At 35.6% G+C, this 13,626-nt stretch overlaps 1 protein-coding gene across 1 annotated transcript in view; it reads right to left on the bottom strand.

The window, feature by feature from the left end:
- The window catches only part of GBE1 (1,4-alpha-glucan branching enzyme 1), a 266,610-nt gene that overhangs the window by 192,294 nt on the left and 60,690 nt on the right, over positions 1 to 13,626 (bottom strand). The gene's annotated exons all lie outside the window — the stretch shown is intronic.

The following is a 13,626-nucleotide window of genomic DNA, read 5'->3' as shown; positions in this document are numbered from 1 at the left end:
CAGTCTAGTGGTTAGGACTTGGAGCTTTCACTGCAGGGGCCTGGGTTCAATCCCTGGTTGGAGATCTAAGATCCTACAAGACGTGTGTGGCATGACCAAAATTTAAAAAAGTATGTGTACATATTATATATAATATATAATAAGTTATATGTAATTAATCTAATATATATAATTAAATATCACCACTAAAAAAAACTGATCCTCTAAAATGCTCAATAGGCTAATTAACCTAAAGACTCACAAAATGTATAATTATCCATATACAAACACAAGTAGCATCTAAAATAGACCTCTATGTGTTATTTCTACATTTATAACATACATAAGACATAATTCATTAGGCTATGCTTCTTTTCTGAAATCTAAAATCGAAGAAAATTGAATCACTTTTAAATGAACCAATGTGTTTATTAGCTCTGTGGGGTGTAAGAAAACTTCAATTGCTACTCTATGTCATGCTGATATAGGCATAAACTCTCAGGTTAAACTTCTCTCTTTGTAGTACAAGTTTCAATTTGGATTTTAAAAAGCTGGAGGCCACCAATTTTCACATCGTTCCCCACTCCCATTTCAGAAATCTGAGACCCAATTTCAGGAAAATACTGACAAGTTATATGGAGGTTTAATATGTTCAAGAATAAATCTGACTGCCATAAAGGCAATTCCACATTAAAATAAAGAATATTTAAATCACTTACTATTATCAGGTTTTCTGGCTTTTAATATAATAGCCATTTATCTAAATTCAAACAAAGGAATAATCACGTTTTTCTTAACTACTGCACTGATCAGATTCAAAAAACTCTAAAATTTAAAATTCATTAAAATGTTTCTGTCACTTTTAATCACCTCCTAACAGAGCCTGCAAGAAGCTCTCTCATCCTAAACACTCTCCCCCATCACTGGGGGACTAGGCCACTCACTATACCACTTTTTGAACACACTAAGCTCCTTCCATTCTCTTTTGACAATCTGTCCACTACACAAACCCTTTAAATCCATACTCTGGAAAGAGAATTATCTGCTTTTCCTGTGGCTGCCCCTGTCTCCACTAAGGACTGGGAGCAGATCCTCACTACTATGGGGACTGCTGCCCTACCTGAGACTATGTGGAGTCAAGCTCTTTGATACCAGGCAGACACTCAATACCAACCAAGGTCATATCTACATCCCTTCAGTGCATACTTTCTCTCTAAATTCCTCTTATTAAGGTTCCCAGAGAAACGAATGAGCTACATCTCAGATGAAGCACTATCAATCAGATAAGACAATAAGAGCTAATACAGAAATAGCAACCAAAAAGTAATAAGGTAGATATACCTCCAACTCCAGTAGTGAATCAGGCACACAGCAGAAAATCAATAGTGTGCGTTAAACAGTTACCAGAATTACTCCTTATTTTACAGTTACATGTAATATGCATTTTTAAACTACACTCGTGATATGGTTCATCATAAAGTATGTATTAATCATTTACTAATAGTTCACTGTCTTTGTTATCATTAGTACTTATCCTAACAGAATGAATATCTCATAAGAGTAGCATAATCATGAATCACATTTTAAAATGATGAGAACCTTATTTTGAAAAAAATGTTAAACCATCAATGATTCTCTTTATTGTCTTTCTTTCCTATACTAGACATTACAATCATTGTTAGTAAGCATGATTAAGTCCTACTAAAATAACTCAATCACCTAAGATCATACACTCAAAAGTCTGGCAGTTTTCCTTTAATATCTACCTCAATATATTATATATATGAGTTCTCTTTCAAGTCAGTCCCTTTCCTTCTATTTTCCTGTCTCACAACTCGAAGGTAAAGAACGTACACCATTTTATTACTTATATATCTATTGTGTTATATACACACACACGTATATATGTACATATACAATGTCACATACACACACTCAACACTGATACCTTATAGTTTAGATATAAAATTATCTCAAAAGTATAAATCAGCTTCTAGAGACATAAACTGATTTCAGATGTACATCATGGCAGTTACATGTAATTCAAGGGTATGAAATTGGGATGCTACTGGTAAGCAGACCAGTAGTAGAATGAATATGTGTAGGTATACTTGTAGCTAAACTTTTCAATTACTATTTACTAAATATGTGACTTTTGGCAGGTTATATAACTTTTTGAATTTCAATTTTCATATCTATAAAATATAGAAACAACTCTCTGTTAAGGGCCATTTTCTAGCACTGCAAAGAGAATTTGAAAATGAAATTCACTTTCCTTTAAGCTCATGGTCCTCAAACTTTCTCCAGCTCAGTGGTTGCAGGAGACAGGACAGAATGCCTTGAATGCAATCTTGGCTCTTGCACAGGTTAGGAAGTGTGAGTTCCACAGCCTAAGTCTCAATTTGTTCATCTGGAAAATGATGACAGTAATGATACCTACCTCATTAGGCTAGGAAGATTTAGTGAAAACACTTACTGCATAGTCAAACGTTCACTACATTTTAAATATTATAGAGGTATATAACAATGTGTATGTCAATTTGTTCCTTGAAATCCTCTCCTCTCTCTGTTTTATGATAGGACACTCTTCCCATTTTTCTAATGTTGTTTATTCTCTCATGCCTTCACCACCTCTTCGTTCACATCTCTAATCCCCTGAAATCTTAGCTTTTCATAGTTCTATCTTCAGCTCTCTACTAATATTGTTCCAGTGACTTGTAAACAAAATAACTGAATCATTTGGTAAAGAAATGAATCCAAATTCCATAAAAAGGAATATTTTATCCTAGAGAAACTTAAGAGTAGGCTTTACCAAGTACAATCTATTTATTCCATAGAAAAATTTTGTCATGCTTTCATTTTGGAACAATACCACCATCAATGAGTCCAGCAAGAGAGTCCACACCTTCAAAATGTAATCCAGCCAAGATATGTTTTGACAAAGACAAAAATGTTCATATTTTCCATTTAATCTTTAAAAAATGCTAGACAAAAACAAAAAATTAGTTGGTAAAGAAATATTTATTGTAAATGTACTAGATGTCAAGCACCGGGCTAAGAGCTCTTACATATACACAATTTCATCTGCTCTTACTTGCTCTACAGCACCATACATATGGTGCTTCCTATATGGCTGATGCTGAAGGCTTAAATCAAAGTAAGGTCCAGATGAGGATAATCCATTTGCTTGCAACACCGGATTCCCATTTTCTGTATGCCTAACATGACTATGCTTTCTCACTAAGCCTCTGAGAGTGAATGAAGCTCAGTCTTCATTGAGAAAAGATTAAGAACTCTATAATGTTGCAATTACCTTCTGGGTAATGATGGTATATTTATAGGAGATTTCAGTTTGTGATTACCTCACCCTGTGGAGAGGAGGGAAAAAGAGAACAAATATGGACTATTTTCTATAGCAACTTTTCCTTTAAAAAGGAAATGAAACTTACAGTGAATAGACTTACCTTTTGACAGAGTTTATTTTGATTTAATATGTACAATTACTCTGAGATACGTTTGTGCTAGTCAGCATGACCTAACCATAAAAAAAAAAAAAAAAGTTGTAATTGCAAAGGATAAGCTATAAAAAACTTAAGGTTATATTACTACCTATCTAAGTGGGTCTTAGGAGAAAGTAAGCCAGTAAAGATAAAATGCCTCTTCTGACTTAGTAACCCTTAGAAAAAAAGGATCAGCTATGGTGATTGATTGACAACAGCCACAGGCTGATCACAGACTAGAGCTGCACTAACTGGTATCAAGTCTGTCCCCCAGCTTTATTCTTCTGGCTTTTCTCAAGCAGGAGAAACTTCACGGCCCAAAACACAGCCCAAACCTCAGCATCTGCTCGGCATAAAGGACCCACATGTCCTGAAACTAGAAAATGCAGTTCCAGGGCTGCAGAGAATGGTCAAGATTACTAGCTGATTACACGTCCTTATGTACTCAAATTACTTTCTCTAAATGCCTTGGGCTGAAAGTGCACAGTCAGATAGGACACAGAATAAGCTTGGAGCACCCTCATTTCCTCTAGTTCACCTAAAACCAATTCTGTAGTGGTAGAGTTTGCAAATCTAGCCAACACATGCACCCAGTATATATTCTTATCTATGTTTGCTTTTTTACTTTGACAACTTCATTCTTCATATGCTTTAACTTCTAGAAAAGTACTACCCATCGGACAGAATTATAAATGAGATAACAACCCATCAGGTGATAACACTATAACACTAGGAAATATACTTTATAAGGATTGAGGAGTTGTGTTGATGAGGTGTTAGGAAAGTTCAGAAGGTAGACCCCATTTTTCTTCTCAGGTTTTAGTTTGGCTTGATAAGTTTGGTTACTTTTTCCATCAGGAGAAAAGTAAACCATACTTGGATCCAATACACTAAGTTCTTAAATTCTTTCAGAAACTTTCTTTACACGTTCACTGTAATAGTTCAATTAAAATGTACCTTTTTGGGGCTAAACTTTATAAAGAATCCCTATTAAAGGCAAGTCCTGAATACAAGTTAAATACAAACTAACCATAAATTTAATTTAAGATTTTAAACCTATTTCTAACTTAAAGAAAGGTTAAAGCAATCTACTTTTAATTAAATATATCTATGGCAACTTAATTCTAAATCTTAAGGTTCTGCAACCCAATTTCTCATGATAAGAATATTACTAAAACTCATCTGCATTGAATGACAATCTTCCATTCCTCTCGGCTCTCTGAATCCATTATCTCTCTCATGGGAATGAATGCTTTGCTATGACTGATGATGAATAAGATATATAGGACAAATGATGCACTTTTTCATTTAAAAGACTAAAAAGGAAATTCACTTTAGTCTCCTTTCTGCCTAGTTTCATTAAAATCTAAATACAGCTATTCTAAGAGATTTTTTTCTAGCTCAGTTCAGTTTGACAAAAAAATGCCTCATGTATCATTTAAATCAATTACAGATTCTCTGGAAACATACCTCAGAAGTTTCATTTTGACACTTTTTGGTTTAAAAATAAACACACAAAATGTCACCAAAATAAGTAAGCAATCAGAAAATCCTTTAAAAAAAAGTATCATGAAAGAGTATATTGTTTATAATTATTACTAAATTATATTCTGAGAATGTTTCAACTTTAGAGAGTATTTAAGAAAATATCTTTGTATAATTCTTTGTAAAATATCTTTTTATTTTATAAATATATCTTCATTTTTTTTCACCTGAAAAATCATACAGCAATGGCCACAAGGCTTCGAATAACACTAAAATCTCAATCTAATTTTATTACTGCCAGTTAAAAGAAGACCATCCATTTCCCCTGCTAGATGAGAATCATTGTCCCTCTTCATTGTCGCTGAATTTCCATGACTTAGCACAGTTTCTGGCACATAGAAGATGCTCAATAAATATTGCTCCGCAAGGTAAGGGCAGCCGGAGGGATGAAGGAGAGGTTGTTGAATGCAAACTAAAGACTTTCACATGCTGTTCTAACTTTAAGAACTTGAAATGAATCTACTTTTTTTAAAAAATCACCATATGCCCATGCACAACTGTATATTTAGTGAATTAGAACATTATTTGGGAAATGCTACCACTTTAACAGAGTAAGCACCTTATTTTAAGATTATATTAAATTACTCCAGGGGGAAATAAAAGAAAGAAAAACTTTGCTTTTACTTGCCCAGAGTTTAGATGTACTGGTAATCATATACACATTATTTCATGATATTTTAGAAATCTCTGATAAATTGCTACAAAGTTAACTGCTTGCTTTAAGTAGGCTAAGAAATAAAGTTCCATCTTCTTTTCCTTAAGAACCCAGACCCTTTTATACACCTAAACTCTTACACTTCTTAATATTAGTTACTAGCCTTGCTTAGGATTAATAAGATCAAAGACACATCCAAGGAAAAGGAGGAAGGGAAGGAAGCAAGAAAAACGGCAGGAAGGAGGGAGAGAAAAAAAAGAGGGAGAGGGAGGGAGCAAACAAGGAAGGAAGGGAGAAAGAAACCAATGTTCCAAAAATGTTTTCTTTTTTGAATAGAAATGTACATAATACACTGATGTAGTTATTTAAAGACATCTGGGTTCATTTAGAAGAAAATAGAGTAAAAAATTCCTCCAGTGATTTGTGTACCCTTTAAATCATGTGAAGAGAAACCAGGTAGCCATTCTGGTTATTTCTCCGTGCTAGGAACCGCCTTAAGGTCCCTCTGAGTTTTTCAGACCTGCTCTTTGAGACTCTGAAGGCTGACTTCAATAGACAGCAACCCAAGGACTCCCCTGTCCTCCAGCTTCAGGCTGGGACTGGCCAATGAGAGATGCTGGCATAAGAGAAATAGTGAGATATTTAGCAACCACTTCCATCCCTGCTTCTTTCTGGCCTTTCTTTCTGGCCACAGATTCTGGAACTGGGCTCCTCTTTGAGGGCTCCAGCTCTAAGGGTGCTCCAGCAACCATTCCTTCCTTTCCCTTACCTACGCCCAAAGGGGCAACAGCTTCCGATTCTGGTTGTTTGTTTCCCTAACTCTCACCAGCCTTCTGTAAAGAGCCCTTCATGAAACTACCTCCAGTGAAACCCCTGAGTGTGCTATCTGTGTCCTGCTGCTCCCTGACTAATACAGAGGCAAAAATCCTGTGACTCTCAAGAAAAACTCTTCAACAGAATCAAGTCTGCAAATCAGCACCACTTAAAAACAACACTCACATTCACTGGAGCTAAGCACACTTAGCAGGGGTCTGAGACAGCAAAAATAAAGAAAGCAAGTTAGAGCTGCTGAGGTTGAAAACAAGCAAGCAAGCAAGCAAGCAAATAAACAAATTTCTATAAAGTGCCCAGAATTGTCAATCTGCACATGGTTCAAACTTTTAGTCCTGATGGCGTTCTCTTCTCACCCATTTCCCCCTTATTGGGATGAACATGTTTGAACAAACACATCTTCACATTTCCATCCATAAAGCAATGTCTAGATTAAGCATACATCAGTCTGGCCTATCTGTTTCATTAATTGGTAAGTATATCATACACATTTAATACCACGGAGATATAATTCACTTACATTTTAATGAGTAATTTTTAATTAAAATGGTAATGGTTACTCACATAATGATAGCCTTTTCAGAAAATCTTTCAAATTTTTCATTATTATTTGTACAGAAACATTGTAAGCACCAAGTATTTAGTGATGCTTCTATAGGTTAATTCAAAAAGTTAAAAACTAATGAATGGTTCTTACATTATGGTAAATATTGTTCATTGCTGAGTCAACTAGAAACCAGGACTACAGATACTGTTCACAGTTCAATAACATGACCCTGGGCCACTATATAAGTCTGTCCAGGCTGCTATAGCAAAATACCACAGACTGGATGGCTTAAACAACAGATATTTATTTCTCACAGTTCTGGAGGGGAGAAGTCCAGGATCAAAGTGTTAGAAGATCTGATCCCTGGTAAGAACCCTTTTTCTGGCTTGCAGTCTGTCACCTTCTCATTGTTTCTTCACATGATAGAGAGATAAAAGAGAGAGCTCTGAGCTCTCTTCCTCTTCTTTTAGGGATATTAATCCCATCACAGGGTACCCATGACCTCATCTAAGCCTAATTACCTCCCAAAGATGTCACCTCCAAATAGCATCACACTGAGGGGTTAGGACTTCAACATATCGGGGGGGGGGAGGGGGGCAGGGGCATAAACATTCAATCTTTAACAGCCACCTAAAGGAGACTCTTTCCAGCATTATGTTTAAATTGAGCCTTACTTTTTTCTTCTACTGAAAACCTTTACTCATGTCCTAAAATTTTCTAAGCTCCCAAAGCTCTTCTCCATTCTGCTATTTTCCTCCCGGGAAGGTCCTCCCAGGGAACTTCTTCATGGGACTTCTCTTTCCACTCTCTTCCTACTTGTTCTGTGTGGCTGTTGCACAGCCCGACTACTAATCTTCGATTTTACTCTCTCTTGAGCTTGAGCGACTGATTCCTGCATCTCATGTCTTCTTCTTTCTTGGCTGGCATCTATCTATACATAACTTCCTTAGGAAAAACATTTTGAAGATAACGCTTCCTGCATTCCTAAATATCTGAAAATATCTGCCTAGACACCTGATTGATAAATTGGAAAAGAAGTAGGGATCAAATTTCCTCCACCCAAGAAATCTGAAGTAATTATTTCATTGTTCTCTACCTTCCCTTGTAAGTGATGAGCCTGTCTGATTCTTTCCCAGACAACATGTGTTTTTCTTTCCTTCCAGAAGATTCTCTTAAAAAAAAAAAAAAGATATGGGTTGCTGCTTTGGGTTGCACCCTGCCTACTATGTGCTAGAAAAGAGAATATGGTTGTGACTTCCCCACAATGATAGAGTGGGAAAGATGAAAAGGAAGGACATATGATACTACAGCAGCCACTAGCTTATAAATGATAAGACTGCTCAAAAAAAGAAGGCAATCCATCATCCACATTAAACTATCCCAAGAAACTGTGATTCAGAAGGTGTGTTATTCACCCTGGAAACTTCACTTTACCAACACCCAAACTACTCTGCTTCAAGTGATACGTGGACCACACACTGGAAGGGGAAAAAATCATGATGAAGGTGAAATCGTTCTTCAGTAGAGGGAATATCAAAAAGGCTGTTTAAAGTAAAGCATAACTAATTTGCTACAATGTAGGAAAAGAATATAAAAATATCTCTCACTGCTGAGTTTTCTAGAATTCTGAATAACAAATTCTATAGTACATATTTCTTTATCATAAAAAGACTTAAAAATTCACAAATTTGGTAAACCTAACTCTAACAAAAGTTACTGAATACAGATGCAGGGCCACTGAGCTAAACCATTACAGGGATGCTTTAGAATACCTCAAATACAACATGTCTTGTACGCTTGCATAACTTAGCAGGCCTAACAGAAGGGAAATACTATTCCAGTGATGAGACTCCAGAATGGAAACCACCCAACTTATTTCAAATAAAGGGGATGGGTTAATATAGGGAATGGGTTACACAGGTAATAGATGAAATGAGAATTCAAATAGAAGACAATTAAGTAACCCAGGAATTAGCAATAATAGGAATCTGGTAATCTCCCTAAGGAAGATGCAGAATTTACTGGAACCCAGAAGCCAGAGCCATCTAGCAGAAGCTGGAAACAAGGCAAGCCTTCCCTGCAAGAACTGAGTTCACAGAAAGAAAAGCAATGAGAAGGACAACACACCTGCTGCAGGAGAAAAGGTCAGCCTCACTTTATATAGATGATGGACAAGGGAGTACGGGAGGATTCCCTAGCTTCTCCCTGCTCCCACCCTCAAATTTCCCCAACTAGCGCCTCCAACTAAACCAATTCAACAGAAGCAGAGTTCACGGGAACTTCGGAAATGTAATGCAGAGCACAAAAGGGTAGGTGAGAGGATCTTAGGGCAAACAAACAAATGACCAGCACAGCCAAATATCTGAATTTTGTAAGACTATCAATAACCAAGGCAACCCAGGTAATTCAAAGCACATGTTCCCATAAAATCCTGTACACAAATGTTCACAAAAGCGTTATTCACAGTAACAGCTTTTATTCACAACAGCTAAAAAGTAGAAACAACCCAAATGTCCATCTGCTCAGGAATGGAAAAATGAAATATGGTATATTTGCACAATAGAATATTATCCAGCCATAAAAAGGAGTGAAGGACTAACTGTTACATGCTACAAAATGAATGACCCGTGAAAACATTAAATTAAGTGAAAGAAGCCATACACAAAAGGCAACATATTGTATGATTCCATTTATAATGAAATGCCCAGAATAGGCAAATCCGTAGAGACAGAAAAAGATTAATAGTTGCCAAAAAATAGAGGGAGAGAAGAATTGGGGCTAAATGCTAATACATATGAGGTTTCCGTTTGGAGTGATGGAAATGTTCTGAAATTAGACAGCAGCAATGGTTACACAACACAGTGATTTTACTAAAAACCACTGAAGTGTACAACTTGAAATGGTGAATGTTGTGTTATGTGAATTATACCTCAACTTCTAAACTGTTAAAATAAAAAAGAAACAAAACAAATAAGAACTGAGTGTAAATAATAAGCCTTCAAGATTTAGGTCAAAAGTTATTAGTCCCCAGGGTTGTTGGGCAGTGACTCTATACCATGGTATCACTACTGAAAGTCACTAACTCTTGCTAAGAAAATGTGGCATGATCTTCCAGGTTCCTAAATGATACATTTGAGGTCCTTCTGCCACTGATTTATAAGCAAAACTAAGACAGATAAGTGATTTTTTCAGGAGCCCACCATAAGAGGTGGGTCTCTAACAGTCAAAATTAAAATGAATACTTTCACAGTTTCACATGAGGAATTGTAAAGCTACAAAGAAGCAAAAATTTCCTTTTTTTTCAAGATCTATTCAAGCTTAAAAACACTTCCAATTTTTTAAATAACAAAATAGACAGGGATTGAAAATGTAAAGAATACAAGCTAGTAATAAGGAAAAGAGGGAAAGTGGGTGAAATGAAAGCTATAGATTCAAAGCCTGACAATAAAACAGACAAAGCTTCAAGACTAATCAGTGAATTCCAGCTCACCTGCTTTGGACAACTTTCTGGATAAGTAAAACAAACAGTGCTATAAACCTTTTACAGATTTACTACATTTCTGTAAACCCCTCTACAATGCAAAGTGATATTCAGTTATGTTATCTGTGGCATAAGAAAGAAAATCACAACAAATTAAATTGGAGTTGCTTTAAATGTCTTTCTTAAGTGACAGCTTCTTAGAGTAATACAATTTGAACTTGAAATGAATAGTTTAATTGTGATCAAGATATAGAGAATGTTGGTCGATGTCATAATCAGTCACACTTGGGGCTAGGTGTGACTATTATAAAACAGAACAACACTTCTCTTAACCTCTAACCTGATATGAGAATAATGTGAATAATGCTCCTTCTTTGTATAAGTAAATGGTGACCTTAATAAAGTCACTTTAATGGATAAAATTATGAAAATATCAAAAGACAAGTGCTGATGAACAACCATAAACAAAATAATTTTACAGACATTAAGTACAAGTGAAACACCAAAACTGAAACCTAAAAAAAAGTACTGTATTATCCAAACAGCATACATTTTTAACAGGGTCATTACAAAAAAGCAACACAAGGCTAGAAAATTATTATTTATGTCACACAGTTCAAAATCTACCTTCTAGCATTAAGGTTTCTAACAGCATCCTTAAAATCCCTGTAAGTAAAGATGCTTCCCTATAAAAATAATCCCATTAAGCATTATCACAAAGCTCTCTGATCCAGAGCAACAACTGGGGCCAGAAGTTGGTTCATATATTGAAAATATTGGTTAAAGCAGAGAATGTTTATATATATATATATCTCAAAAACGTTTTAACTTAAAACACACATATAAATATTCACTGACCTTCTGATGTAAGATTATAGCCATTTCTTTAAGTTTAGGTCCTTTGATTAGGATTTTGTATCATCTTTCTTATACAAACCTATACTACAATGTAATATTTATAATTTCCAAGTTCCTTTGGATTAAAATAGAATGAAAGCTAAAAGATACATGTAAAATAATCAGCATATGAAATCATTAGTTTTATATCATTTTTTGCAGTTTACTTGTGCACGCTTAATTCAAAATAACTTTCCAACTTGTCCTTACTGAGATTTTCCCAATACTTAAAATTTTCTTTGCTGTCACACTCACAGTTCATCACTTTACATAATATTATATTGACGAATTCTAATGAAAAGAATGGGCATTCATAGGATTGGAGGCAGATGGGAAGCTGGCTCATAACAAGCACACAAAGCAATTGGCAGGAGCTGAGTTGCATACATGAAGTAGACCACAGTCTATTCCCCATGCATGCTCAGTATCCTGTGGAAGCAGGCAGTATCATTTATAGTGAGGCTGTCAAACAGAAGTAAATTCCGTAAGTCTAATAAGTAGACAATGGTTAAGTAAACCTCCACTGTACATCTATTCCACTGAAAGTGAACGATTCATTAGAGAACACAGATAAAATGGGTGAGAGAATCAACATCAAATTGGAAAGTTAGAGAAAGTTCTGACAACTGTCTACAAAAGTGCCTATTGGCTGATTAGTTATTTTAAGTTCATATACATCAAAGAAGCTATTTCTCAGCACAGGTGCTGGTTTGGTTAACAACTCTAAAGCCTTCTACCTCTGCCTTGTAGTTTGCCATCCTGTCACTAAAATAAACAGTATCAGAGTTTCCCAGACCACCCTGGAAATTCCGTTTCTAGAAACATCACCATCTCCAATAAGCCAAACTGAAGGAAGCCACATAACAAAAATGCATTCACAGAGGACCCACAGGGAGTTGAAAATGTCTACATTGCAGAAGATTCCTTGAAGTTCCATTTGAATCCAAAGGTCAGTAGATATTCCAAAGAAAACTTCTAAACGATCTATGCTGGAGTATTACCCTACCTGGCACCACCTCCCCTCTCTGCTCCCATAGAAAAGACTATAAGATATTAAAAACTCTGGAAAGTTTACATTTTTTATTATGAAGATGTGTTATTTGCCATGGGGATCATTTATATTATTATTCCCAATTTCTCATAAGCCTCCATAAACTCAAATTCTGCTTCTGGTATCACTAACATAAGCCTTGGCCAAATTATTTGGTTAATGAAATGGAAGTACAAATCACATTTGCTACTTCTGAGCTGAAGCTTTTAGAGCCATGACACGTTCCCTCCATTGCTCTTTCTGTTATGAGATCGGCACATCTCACACAAGGGCTGCTCCATCACCCTGGATCCTGGAAAGAACTTGACACTTGGGAAAGAGCCACAGCTGACAACCACAGCCAACAGGAGCAAGAACTAGCCTTTGCTATTGTAAGCCATTAGAACGTTGGAGTGTTTTGTAACGAGCCATACCACAGTGAAAGCGACCACAACCACCACAGATGTAGCTGAAGGAAGAGAATACAAAGAAGGTTGACATCAGAACTATACCTTCCAACCATAAATGACTTCTAAACCAATAAATGATGATCACTAATTTTCAGATCAGTGTTTCCCAAACTATCTATGGTAACGGACCAGTTACCTTTCCTTTTTTAATTTTTCAATCTATTATAGACCAATACTTAGAAAATATAAAAAATGAATTACTAGAAAATTAAAAGACTTTAAAAATTTAAGCCCTGATATTTATGTTATTATCATTAGATTCAAAAGAAATAAAATTACTCTTTCAAACTGCTGTTAAAGTTTCTAAATGCTTACTCCAAATTTCTGACAATATACTATTGCAAACCAATTACAGTGCACAGAACCCCAATGCTCCACAGAGCACACTTTGAGGAGCACTGTTTCAGAGCATGTGAAATTAAGAAATATAAAGGCTTTTGTGATGATGTAAACTTCTTGGCAATTGTATAAATGGAAATTAAATTGTAGACAAATTTTGTCCAGAAAACAGGTAAAATTTTTCCTTAGTATCTTTCCCACTCTGCAAAAAATATCTGTGGTTCCTTTTTTCCATAGGCATAAAAATCAGGGTGGTTTTTTTTCCCTTTTTTTTTCAGTCTATCAATGATAGACATTTAGGTTATCTGAAAAGTGCCTAGCTCCCAGACTTAGTAATTTTAAATGAAATGTT

This window comes from Hippopotamus amphibius, chromosome 10 (assembly GCF_030028045.1).
Source record: "Hippopotamus amphibius kiboko isolate mHipAmp2 chromosome 10, mHipAmp2.hap2, whole genome shotgun sequence".
NCBI lineage: Eukaryota > Metazoa > Chordata > Mammalia > Artiodactyla > Hippopotamidae > Hippopotamus > Hippopotamus amphibius.
The sequence above is the reverse complement of the archived record's forward strand: the minus strand, read 5'-3'. Positions and strand labels throughout refer to the sequence as shown.